Raw genomic sequence first — 12,282 nt, forward strand, 5'->3', positions numbered from 1 at the left:
CATAAAACGAGAGGCTAAGCTCTCACCCTTGGGGAAGGTGCACGTACAGCCCAGATAGCATCAGGAATGTAAAGTTCATGTTTCGGACGGTGTTAATGAGCAATTCTAATCTTTCATTTTTATTACATTCATCATTCGCTTCTCTCTATTCAATATGGTTGTGTATTATGGTTGTCATTATATTGCCTTTTATTTTGTGTTTAGATTTGCTTTCACCTCATTGTCTCATTTCTTATTCCCAACTGTTATTATTAAGCTTGCACGTGTGCCTTATTATCATTTGTTTTCGTTTGAGGGAATCAGCGCCGCACAACACCCCTGGGTCCACCTGCACTCCATCACCAAGCGTTCCTCGGGTACTTGGGCCATAAGTAATGAACGTCAGGTGTGCGTCTTTGTGTTTCTGCTCCCAGGTTGCGTGCGCCGCTTTTCCATCCACGACCCCAGTCTTGACCCTGCATCTACGAAACACTGCATTAAGATCCTGTGTGGCCACATTCACAACTGTATACAGACCACTGTGTGTTTTTGGTTCATTTGGATGCCGCCTGGGAGTCTTGCTGAAACCAAGCAACGTCGTCAACCTGGTCGTTGAAGACTGGCAAAAACATGGCTATTGGCAGCGGTGGGAGTTGAACCCACGCCTCCGAAGAGACTGGAGCCTAAATCCAGCGCCTTAGACCGCTCGGCCACGCTACCCGGGGAAGGACCTTTTCTTACCGCTTTGTATGTCTGGATGTATGTAAGCATGCATGCACGCATACATGCATGCACGCATGCATGTATGTATGAAGTTATTGTCATGATGATTTCAATGATCAAATCCTATGCATTTAATCTAGTTTCGTCAAAAGACGTCGATTAAGGTGAAGTCTTGTGTCTGCGTGCAAACAGACTACGAGTCCACTGCGCAGTATGTGCGGGTCACAATACAATCCTTTCGAGCCCGTACAGATTGGGATGTTTTCATGCTAAATGTACTCGGTGCATCTTCAACAGCAGCAAAGGTCAACAGCGCTGTTGAAAATGTTGATACGCAGAAGCGTCCACCACGTGAGATGACTGATGCAGGTGTGACCGTAGACATCGTGGTGGGTGTGGTAACGTGGCCGAGTGGTCTAAGGCGCTTCATTTAAACTCCAGTCTCTTTGGAGGCGTGGGTTGGAATCCCACCGTTGCCAACTTCCTTTAGCCATTAAAGTCATGGTGCTTTCCTAGTTGCACCTCGTCGTTCCATTTCACACGTTACTTTTCTGGACATGTACTTTGCATGTCAACGGGGAGCGCTCTTGGCAGACGAGGTGGCCGAGTGGTTAAGGCGATGGACTGCTAATCCATTGTGCTATGCACGCGTGGGTTCGGATACCATCCTCTTCGGATCACGGCAGCCTTTCACAGAAGAGCAATGATTGCTGCCTCAATAAAGTGCTCATCTCTTTCCATTGCGTTGCAATCCTGTTCCGTCCTGTCTCAAAATGTTGTCATTACCATCGAGTGGAATATCCGGGGTGGCGGTGTGCATGGTGGGAGATGGCCTGCGAGGGTGCAGGGCGTGTCTGCTTGCTTTGGGTCTTGGGTGGGGGCTGGTGTGGCTGAAATGCCAGCGCTTAATTTTTGGTCCTGGGGCGAGGTATATGAGAAAAGGCCCCACTATCAAGATTTCAAGTGACCACACCACCCTCAATCAATTCCCCGCAAAGCCCAAGTTACTGGTGGGCACTTCAGCAGCCAAAGAGCCACACCTTGGAGCAATTAGAAGATGGAATGAAACGAAAAGCAATTACATTAAGATCTACACCTCCATAAAACGAGAGGCTAAGCTCTCACCCTTGGGGAAGGTGCACGTACAGCCCAGATAGCATCAGGAATGTAAAGTTCATGTTTCGGACGGTGTTAATGAGCAATTCTAATCTTTCATTTTTATTACATTCATCATTCGCTTCTCTCTATTCAATATGGTTGTGTATTATGGTTGTCATTATATTGCCTTTTATTTTGTGTTTAGATTTGCTTTCACCTCATTGTCTCATTTCTTATTCCCAACTGTTATTATTAAGCTTGCACGTGTGCCTTATTATCATTTGTTTTCGTTTGAGGGAATCAGCGCCGCACAACACCCCTGGGTCCACCTGCACTCCATCACCAAGCGTTCCTCGGGTACTTGGGCCATAAGTAATGAACGTCAGGTGTGCGTCTTTGTGTTTCTGCTCCCAGGTTGCGTGCGCCGCTTTTCCATCCACGACCCCAGTCTTGACCCTGCATCTACGAAACACTGCATTAAGATCCTGTGTGGCCACATTCACAACTGTATACAGACCACTGTGTGTTTTTGGTTCATTTGGATGCCGCCTGGGAGTCTTGCTGAAACCAAGCAACGTCGTCAACCTGGTCGTTGAAGACTGGCAAAAACATGGCTATTGGCAGCGGTGGGAGTTGAACCCACGCCTCCGAAGAGACTGGAGCCTAAATCCAGCGCCTTAGACCGCTCGGCCACGCTACCCGGGGAAGGACCTTTTCTTACCGCTTTGTATGTCTGGATGTATGTAAGCATGCATGCACGCATACATGCATGCACGCATGCATGTATGTATGAAGTTATTGTCTTGATGATTTCAATGATCAAATCCTATGCATTTAATCTAGTTTCGTCAAAAGACGTCGATTAAGGTGAAGTCTTGTGTCTGCGTGCAAACAGACTACGAGTCCACTGCGCAGTATGTGCGGGTCACAATACAATCCTTTCGAGCCCGTACAGATTGGGATGTTTTCATGCTAAATGTACTCGGTGCATCTTCAACAGCAGCAAAGGTCAACAGCGCTGTTGAAAATGTTGATACGCAGAAGCGTCCACCACGTGAGATGACTGATGCAGGTGTGACCGTAGACATCGTGGTGGGTGTGGTAACGTGGCCGAGTGGTCTAAGGCGCTTCATTTAAGCTCCAGTCTCTTTGGAGGCGTGGGTTGGAATCCCACCGTTGCCAGCTTCCTTTAGCCATTAAAGTCATGGTGCTTTCCTAGTTGCACCTCGTCGTTCCATTTCACACGTTACTTTTCTGGACATGTACTTTGCATGTCAACGGGGAGCGCTCTCGGCAGACGAGGTGGCCGAGTGGTTAAGGCGATGAACTGCTAATCCATTGTGCTGTGCACGTGTGGGTTCGGATACCATACTCTTCAGATCACGGCAGCCTTTTACAGAAGAGCAATGATTGCTGCCTCAATAAAGTGTTCATCTCTTTCCATTACGTTGCAATCCTGTTCCGTCCTGTCTCAAAATGTTGTCATTACCCTCGAGTGGAATATCCGGGGTGGCGGTGTGCATGGTGGGAGATGGCCTGCGAGGGTGCAGGGCGTGTCTGCTTGCTTTGGGTCTTGGGTGGGGGCTGGTGTGGCTGAAATGCCAGCGCTGAATTTTTGGTCCTGGGGCGAGGTATATGAGAAAAGTCCCCACTATCAAGATTTCAAGTGACCACACCACCCTCAATCAATTCCCCGCAAAGCCCAAGTTACTGGTGGGCACTTCAGCAGCCAAAGAGCCACACCTTGGAGCAATTAGAAGATGGAATGAAACGAAAGCAATGACATTAAGATCTACACCTCCATAAAACGAGAGGCAAAGCTCTCACCCTTGGGGAAGGTGCACGTACAGCCCAGATAGCATCAGGAATGTAAAGTTCATGTTTCGGACGGTGTTAATGAGCAATTCTAATCTTTCATTTTTATTACATTCATCATTCGCTTCTCTCTATTCAATATGGTTGTGTATTATGGTTGTCATTATATTGCCTTTTATTTTGTGTTTAGATTTGCTTTCACCTCATTGTCTCATTTCTTATTCCCAACTGTTATTATTAAGCTTGCACGTGTGCCTTATTATCATTTGTTTTCGTTTGAGGGAATCAGCGCCGCACAACACCCCTGGGTCCACCTGCACTCCATCACCAAGCGTTCCTCGGGTACTTGGGCCATAAGTAATGAACGTCAGGTGTGCGTCTTTGTGTTTCTGCTCCCAGGTTGCGTGCGCCGCTTTTCCATCCACGACCCCAGTCTTGACCCTGCATCTACGAAACACTGCATTAAGATCCTGTGTGGCCACATTCACAACTGTATACAGACCACTGTGTGTTTTTGGTTCATTTGGATGCCGCCTGGGAGTCTTGCTGAAACCAAGCAACGTCGTCAACCTGGTCGTTGAAGACTGGCAAAAACATGGCTATTGGCAGCGGTGGGAGTTGAACCCACGCCTCCGAAGAGACTGGAGCCTAAATCCAGCGCCTTAGACCGCTCGGCCACGCTACCCGGGGAAGGACCTTTTCTTACCGCTTTGTATGTCTGGATGTATGTAAGCATGCATGCACGCATACATGCATGCACGCATGCATGTATGTATGAAGTTATTGTCTTGATGATTTCAATGATCAAATCCTATGCATTTAATCTAGTTTCGTCAAAAGACGTCGATTAAGGTGAAGTCTTGTGTCTGCGTGCAAACAGACTACGAGTCCACTGCGCAGTATGTGCGGGTCACAATACAATCCTTTCGAGCCCGTACAGATTGGGATGTTTTCATGCTAAATGTACTCGGTGCATCTTCAACAGCAGCAAAGGTCAACAGCGCTGTTGAAAATGTTGATACGCAGAAGCGTCCACCACGTGAGATGACTGATGCAGGTGTGACCGTAGACATCGTGGTGGGTGTGGTAACGTGGCCGAGTGGTCTAAGGCGCTTCATTTAAGCTCCAGTCTCTTTGGAGGCGTGGGTTGGAATCCCACCGTTGCCAGCTTCCTTTAGCCATTAAAGTCATGGTGCTTTCCTAGTTGCACCTCGTCGTTCCATTTCACACGTTACTTTTCTGGACATGTACTTTGCATGTCAACGGGGAGCGCTCTCGGCAGACGAGGTGGCCGAGTGGTTAAGGCGATGGACTGCTAATCCATTGTGCTGTGCACGTGTGGGTTCGGATACCATACTCTTCAGATCACGGCAGCCTTTTACAGAAGAGCAATGATTGCTGCCTCAATAAAGTGTTCATCTCTTTCCATTACGTTGCAATCCTGTTCCGTCCTGTCTCAAAATGTTGTCATTACCCTCGAGTGGAATATCCGGGGTGGCGGTGTGCATGGTGGGAGATGGCCTGCGAGGGTGCAGGGCGTGTCTGCTTGCTTTGGGTCTTGGGTGGGGGCTGGTGTGGCTGAAATGCCAGCGCTGAATTTTTGGTCCTGGGGCGAGGTATATGAGAAAAGTCCCCACTATCAAGATTTCAAGTGACCACACCACCCTCAATCAATTCCCCGCAAAGCCCAAGTTACTGGTGGGCACTTCAGCAGCCAAAGAGCCACACCTTGGAGCAATTAGAAGATGGAATGAAACGAAAGCAATGACATTAAGATCTACACCTCCATAAAACAAGAGGCAAAGCTCTCACCCTTGGGGAAGGTGCACGTACAGCCCAGATAGCATCAGGAATGTAAAGTTCATGTTTCGGACGCTGTAAATGAGCTCTTCTAATCTCTCATTTTTATTACATTCATCATTCGCTTCTCTCTATTCAATATGGTTGTGTATTATGGTTGGCATTATATTGCCTTTTATTTTGTGTTTTGATTTGCTTTCACCTCATTGTCTCATTTCTTATTCCCAACTGTTATTATTAAGCTTGCACGTGTGCCTTATTATCATTTGTTTTCGTTTGAGGGAATCAGCGCCGCACAACACCCCTGGGTCCACCTGCACTCCATCACCAAGCGTTCCTCGGGTACTTGGGCCATAAGTAATGAACGTCAGGTGTGCGTCTGTGTGTCTCTGCTCCCAGGATGCGTGCGCCGCTTTTCCATCCACGACCCCAGTCTTGACCCTGCATCTACGAAACACTGCATTAAGATCCTGTGTGGCCACATTCACAACTGTATACAGACCACTGTGTGTTTTTGTTTCTTTTGGATGCCGCCTGGGAGTCTTGCTGAAACCAAGCAACGTCGTCGTCGTTGAAGACGGGGAAAAACATTGCTATTGGCAGCGGTGGGATTTGAACCCACGCCTCCGAAGAGACTGGAGCCTAAATCCAGCGCCTTAGACCGCTCGGCCACGCTACCCGGGGTAGGACCTTGTCTTACCCCTTTGTATGTCTGGATGTATGTAAGCATGCATGCACGCATACATGCATGCACGCATGCATGTATGTATGAAGTTATTGTCATGATGATTTCAATGATCAAATCCTATGCATTTAATCTAGTTTCGTCAAAAGACGTCGATTAAGGTGAAGTCTTGTGTCTGCGTGCAAACAGACTACGAGTCCACTGCGCAGTATGTGCGGGTCACAATACAATCCTTTCGAGCCCGTACAGATTGGGATGTTTTCATGCTAAATGTACTCGGTGCATCTTCAACAGCAGCAAAGGTCAACAGCGCTGTTGAAAATGTTGATACGCAGAAGCGTCCACCACGTGAGATGACTGATGCAGGTGTGACCGTAGACATCGTGGTGGGTGTGGTAACGTGGCCCAGTGGTCTAAGGCGCTTCATTTAAACTCCAGTCTCTTTGGAGGCGTGGGTTGGAATCCCACCGTTGCCAACTTCCTTTAGCCATTAAAGTCATGGTGCTTTCCTAGTTGCACCTCGTCGTTCCATTTCACACGTTACTTTTCTGGACATGTACTTTGCATGTCAACGGGGAGCGCTCTTGGCAGACGAGGTGGCCGAGTGGTTAAGGCGATGGACTGCTAATCCATTGTGCTGTGCACGCGTGGGTTCGGATACCATCCTCTTCGGATCACGGCAGCCTTTCACAGAAGAGCAATGATTGCTGCCTCAATAAAGTGCTCATCTCTTTCCATTGCGTTGCAATCCTGTTCCGTCCTGTCTCAAAATGTTGTCATTACCCTCGAGTGGAATATCCGGGGTGGCGGTGTGCATGGTGGGAGATGGCCTGCGAGGGTGCAGGGCGTGTCTGCTTGCTTTGGGTCTTGGGGGGGGGCTGGTGTGGCTGAAATGCCAGCGCTTAATTTTTGGTCCTGGGGCGAGGTATATGAGAAAAGGCCCCACTATCAAGATTTCAAGTGACCACACCACCCTCAATCAATTCCCCGCAAAGCCCAAGTTACTGGTGGGCACTTCAGCAGCCAAAGAGCCACACCTTGGAGCAATTAGAAGATGGAATGAAACGAAAAGCAATTACATTAAGATCTACACCTCCATAAAACGAGAGGCTAAGCTCTCACCCTTGGGGAAGGTGCACGTACAGCCCAGATAGCATCAGGAATGTAAAGTTCATGTTTCGGACGGTGTTAATGAGCAATTCTAATCTTTCATTTTTATTACATTCATCATTCGCTTCTCTCTATTCAATATGGTTGTGTATTATGGTTGTCATTATATTGCCTTTTATATTGTGTTTAGATTTGCTTTCACCTCATTGTCTCATTTCTTATTCCCAACTGTTATTATTAAGCTTGCACGTGTGCCTTATTATCATTTGTTTTCGTTTGAGGGAATCAGCGCCGCACAACACCCCTGGGTCCACCTGCACTCCATCACCAAGCGTTCCTCGGGTACTTGGGCCATAAGTATTGAACGTCAGGTGTGCGTCTTTGTGTTTCTGCTCCCAGGTTGCGTGCGCCGCTTTTCCATCCACGACCCCAGTCTTGACCCTGCATCTACGAAACACTGCATTAAGATCCTGTGTGGCCACATTCACAACTGTATACAGACCACTGTGTGTTTTTGGTTCATTTGGATGCCGCCTGGGAGTCTTGCTGAAACCAAGCAACGTCGTCAACCTGGTCGTTGAAGACTGGCAAAAACATGGCTATTGGCAGCGGTGGGAGTTGAACCCACGCCTCCGAAGAGACTGGAGCCTAAATCCAGCGCCTTAGACCGCTCGGCCACGCTACCCAGGGAAGGACCTTGTCTTACCGCTTTGTATGTCTGGATGTATGTAAGCATGCATGCATGCATACATGCATGCACGCATGCATGTATGTATGAAGTTATTGTCATGATGATTTCAATGATCAAATCCTATGCATTTAATCTAGTTTCGTCAAAAGACGTCGATTAAGGTGAAGTCTTGTGTCTGCGTGCAAACAGACTACGAGTCCACTGCGCAGTATGTGCGGGTCACAATACAATCCTTTCGAGCCCGTACAGATTGGGATGTTTTCATGCTAAATGTACTCGGTGCATCTTCAACAGCAGCAAAGGTCAACAGCGCTGTTGAAAATGTTGATACGCAGAAGCGTCCACCACGTGAGATGACTGATGCAGGTGTGACCGTAGACATCGTGGTGGGTGTGGTAACGTGGCCGAGTGGGCTAAGGCGCTTCATTTAAACTCCAGTCTCTTTGGAGGCGTGGGTTGGAATCCCACCGTTGCCAACTTCCTTTAGCCATTAAAGTCATGGTGCTTTCCTAGTTGCACCTCGTCGTTCCATTTCACACGTTACTTTTCTGGACATGTACTTTGCATGTCAACAGGGAGCACTCTTGGCAGACGAGGTGGCCGAGTGGTTAAGGCGATGGACTGCTAATCCATTGTGCTGTGCACGCGTGGGTTCGGATACCATCCTCTTCGGATCACGGCAGCCTTTCACAGAAGAGCAATGATTGCTGCCTCAATAAAGTGTTCATCTCTTTCCATTGCGTTGCAATCCTGTTCCGTCCTGTCTCAAAATGTTGTCATTACCCTCGAGTGGAATATCCGGGGTGGCGGTGTGCATGGTGGGAGATGGCCTGCGAGGGTGCAGGGTGTGTCTGCTTGCTTTGGGTCTTGGGTGGGGGCTGGTGTGGCTGAAATGCCAGCGCTTAATTTTTGGTCCTGGGGCGAGGTATATGAGAAAAGGCCCCACTATCAAGATTTCAAGTGACCACACCACCCTCAATCAATTCCCCGCAAAGCCCAAGTTACTGGTGGGCACTTCAGCAGCCAAAGAGCCACACCTTGGAGCAATTAGAAGATGGAATGAAACGAAAAGCAATTACATTAAGATCTACACCTCCATAAAACGAGAGGCAAAGCTCTCACCCTTGGGGAAGGTGCACGTACAGCCCAGATAGCATCAGGAATGTAAAGTTCATGTTTCGGACGGTGTTAATGAGCAATTCTAATCTTTCATTTTTATTACATTCATCATTCGCTTCTCTCTATTCAATATGGTTGTGTATTATGGTTGTCATTATATTGCCTTTTATTTTGTGTTTAGATTTGCTTTCACCTCATTGTCTCATTTCTTATTCCCAACTGTTATTATTAAGCTTGCACGTGTGCCTTATTATCATTTGTTTTCGTTTGAGGGAATCAGCGCCGCACAACACCCCTGGGTCCACCTGCACTCCATCACCAAGCGTTCCTCGGGTACTTGGGCCATAAGTAATGAACGTCAGGTGTGCGTCTTTGTGTTTCTGCTCCCAGGTTGCGTGCGCCGCTTTTCCATCCACGACCCCAGTCTTGACCCTGCATCTACGAAACACTGCATTAAGATCCTGTGTGGCCACATTCACAACTGTATACAGACCACTGTGTGTTTTTGGTTCATTTGGATGCCGCCTGGGAGTCTTGCTGAAACCAAGCAACGTCGTCAACCTGGTCGTTGAAGACGGGCAAAAACATGGCTATTGGCAGCGTTGGGATTTGAACCTACGCCTCCGAAGAGACTGGAGCCTAAATCCAGCGCCTTAGACCGCTCGGCCACGCTACCCGGGGAAGGACCTTTTCTTACCGCTTTGTATGTCTGGATGTATGTAAGCATGCATGCACGCATACATGCATGCACGCATGCATGTATGTATGAAGTTATTGTCTTGATGATTTCAATGATCAAATCCTATGCATTTAATCTAGTTTCGTCAAAAGACGTCGATTAAGGTGAAGTCTTGTGTCTGCGTGCAAACAGACTACGAGTCCACTGCGCAGTATGTGCGGGTCACAATACAATCCTTTCGAGCCCGTACAGATTGGGATGTTTTCATGCTAAATGTACTCGGTGCATCTTCAACAGCAGCAAAGGTCAACAGCGCTGTTGAAAATGTTGATACGCAGAAGCGTCCACCACGTGAGATGACTGATGCAGGTGTGACCGTAGACATCGTGGTGGGTGTGGTAACGTGGCCGAGTGGTCTAAGGCGCTTCATTTAAGCTCCAGTCTCTTTGGAGGCGTGGGTTGGAATCCCACCGTTGCCAGCTTCCTTTAGCCATTAAAGTCATGGTGCTTTCCTAGTTGCACCTCGTCGTTCCATTTCACACGTTACTTTTCTGGACATGTACTTTGCATGTCAACGGGGAGCGCTCTCGGCAGACGAGGTGGCCGAGTGGTTAAGGCGATGGACTGCTAATCCATTGTGCTGTGCACGTGTGGGTTCGGATACCATACTCTTCAGATCACGGCAGCCTTTTACAGAAGAGCAATGATTGCTGCCTCAATAAAGTGTTCATCTCTTTCCATTACGTTGCAATCCTGTTCCGTCCTGTCTCAAAATGTTGTCATTACCCTCGAGTGGAATATCCGGGGTGGCGGTGTGCATGGTGGGAGATGGCCTGCGAGGGTGCAGGGCGTGTCTGCTTGCTTTGGGTCTTGGGTGGGGGCTGGTGTGGCTGAAATGCCAGCGCTGAATTTTTGGTCCTGGGGCGAGGTATATGAGAAAAGTCCCCACTATCAAGATTTCAAGTGACCACACCACCCTCAATCAATTCCCCGCAAAGCCCAAGTTACTGGTGGGCACTTCAGCAGCCAAAGAGCCACACCTTGGAGCAATTAGAAGATGGAATGAAACGAAAGCAATGACATTAAGATCTACACCTCCATAAAACAAGAGGCAAAGCTCTCACCCTTGGGGAAGGTACACGTACAGCCCAGATAGCATCAGGAATGTAAAGTTCATGTTTCGGACGCTGTAAATGAGCTCTTCTAATCTCTCATTTTTATTACATTCATCATTCGCTTCTCTCTATTCAATATGGTTGTGTATTATGGTTGGCATTATATTGCCTTTTATTTTGTGTTTTGATTTGCTTTCACCTCATTGTCTCATTTCTTATTCCCAACTGTTATTATTAAGCTTGCACGTGTGCCTTATTATCATTTGTTTTCGTTTGAGGGAATCAGCGCCGCACAACACCCCTGGGTCCACCTGCACTCCATCACCAAGCGTTCCTCGGGTACTTGGGCCATAAGTAATGAACGTCAGGTGTGCGTCTGTGTGTTTCTGCTCCCAGGTTGCGTGCGCCGCTTTTCCATCCACGACCCCAGTCTTGACCCTGCATCTACGAAACACTGCATTAAGATCCTGTGTGGCCACATTCACAACTGTATACAGACCACTGTGTGTTTTTGGTTCATTTGGATGCCGCCTGGGAGTCTTGCTGAAACCAAGCAACGTCGTCAACCTGGTCGTTGAAGATGGGCAAAAACATGGCTATTGGCAGCGGTGGGATTTGAACCCACGCCTCCGAAGAGACTGGAGCCTTAATCCAGCGCCTTAGACCGCTCGGCCACGCTACCCGGGGAAGAATCTTGTCTTACCCCTTTGTATGTCTGGATGTATGTAAGCATGCATGCACGCATACATGCATGCACGCATGCATGTATGTATGAAGTTATTGTCATGATGATTTCAATGATCGAATCCTATGCATTTAATCTAGTTTCGTCAAAAGACGTCGATTAAGGTGAAGTCTTGTGTCTGCGTGCAAACAGACTACGAGTCCACTGCGCAGTATGTGCGGGTCACAATACAATCCTTTCGAGCCCGTACAGATTGGGATGTTTTCATGCTAAATGTACTCGGTGCATCTTCAACAGCAGCAAAGGTCAACAGCGCTGTTGAAAATGTTGATACGCAGAAGCGTCCACCACGTGAGATGACTGATGCAGGTGTGACCGTAGACATCGTGGTGGGTGTGGTAACGTGGCCGAATGGTCTAAGGCGCTTCATTTAAGCTGCAGTCTCTTTGGAGGCGTGGGTTGGAATCCCACCGTTGCCAACTTCCTTTAGCCATTAAAGTCATGGTGCTTTCCGAGTTGCACCTCGTCGTTCCATTTCACACGTTACTTTTCTGGACATGTACTTTGCATGTCAACGGGGAGCGCTCTTGGCAGACGAGGTGTCCCAGTGGGTAAGGTGATGGACTGCTAATCCATTGTGCTGTGCACGCGTGGGTTCGGATACCATACTCTTCGGATCACGGCTGCCTTTTACAGAAGAGCAATGATTGCTGCCTCAATAAAGTGTTCATCTCTTTCCATTACGTTGCAATCCTGTTCCGTCCTGTCTCAAAATGTTGTCAT

At 48.1% G+C, this 12,282-nt stretch overlaps 10 non-coding genes across 10 annotated transcripts; 3 read left to right on the top strand and 7 right to left on the bottom strand.

Moving 5' to 3' along the window:
* Positions 1-617: 617 nt before the first annotated feature.
* On the bottom strand, positions 618-699 carry trnal-uag (transfer RNA leucine (anticodon UAG)). The gene has a single exon. It is a non-coding gene; the product is annotated as a tRNA-Leu (tRNA).
* A 596-nt stretch (positions 700-1,295) lies between these two features.
* On the top strand, positions 1,296-1,377 carry trnas-gcu (transfer RNA serine (anticodon GCU)). The gene has a single exon. It is a non-coding gene; the product is annotated as a tRNA-Ser (tRNA).
* A 1,041-nt stretch (positions 1,378-2,418) lies between these two features.
* On the bottom strand, positions 2,419-2,500 carry trnal-uag (transfer RNA leucine (anticodon UAG)). Its single transcript has one exon. It is a non-coding gene; the product is annotated as a tRNA-Leu (tRNA).
* Positions 2,501-4,218: 1,718 nt separating this feature from the next.
* trnal-uag (transfer RNA leucine (anticodon UAG)) lies at positions 4,219-4,300 on the bottom strand. The gene has a single exon. It is a non-coding gene; the product is annotated as a tRNA-Leu (tRNA).
* A 1,712-nt stretch (positions 4,301-6,012) lies between these two features.
* Positions 6,013-6,094, bottom strand: trnal-uag (transfer RNA leucine (anticodon UAG)). The gene has a single exon. It is a non-coding gene; the product is annotated as a tRNA-Leu (tRNA).
* A 596-nt stretch (positions 6,095-6,690) lies between these two features.
* trnas-gcu (transfer RNA serine (anticodon GCU)) lies at positions 6,691-6,772 on the top strand. The gene has a single exon. It is a non-coding gene; the product is annotated as a tRNA-Ser (tRNA).
* A 1,041-nt stretch (positions 6,773-7,813) lies between these two features.
* trnal-uag (transfer RNA leucine (anticodon UAG)) lies at positions 7,814-7,895 on the bottom strand. Its single transcript has one exon. It is a non-coding gene; the product is annotated as a tRNA-Leu (tRNA).
* Positions 7,896-8,491: 596 nt separating this feature from the next.
* trnas-gcu (transfer RNA serine (anticodon GCU)) lies at positions 8,492-8,573 on the top strand. The gene has a single exon. It is a non-coding gene; the product is annotated as a tRNA-Ser (tRNA).
* A 1,041-nt stretch (positions 8,574-9,614) lies between these two features.
* trnal-uag (transfer RNA leucine (anticodon UAG)) lies at positions 9,615-9,696 on the bottom strand. Its single transcript has one exon. It is a non-coding gene; the product is annotated as a tRNA-Leu (tRNA).
* Positions 9,697-11,414: 1,718 nt separating this feature from the next.
* trnal-aag (transfer RNA leucine (anticodon AAG)) lies at positions 11,415-11,496 on the bottom strand. The gene has a single exon. It is a non-coding gene; the product is annotated as a tRNA-Leu (tRNA).
* Between the last annotated feature and the right edge of the window lie 786 nt (positions 11,497-12,282).

This window comes from Amia ocellicauda, chromosome 14 (assembly GCF_036373705.1).
Source record: "Amia ocellicauda isolate fAmiCal2 chromosome 14, fAmiCal2.hap1, whole genome shotgun sequence".
In the NCBI taxonomy this organism is placed as follows: Eukaryota; Metazoa; Chordata; class Actinopteri; order Amiiformes; family Amiidae; genus Amia; species Amia ocellicauda.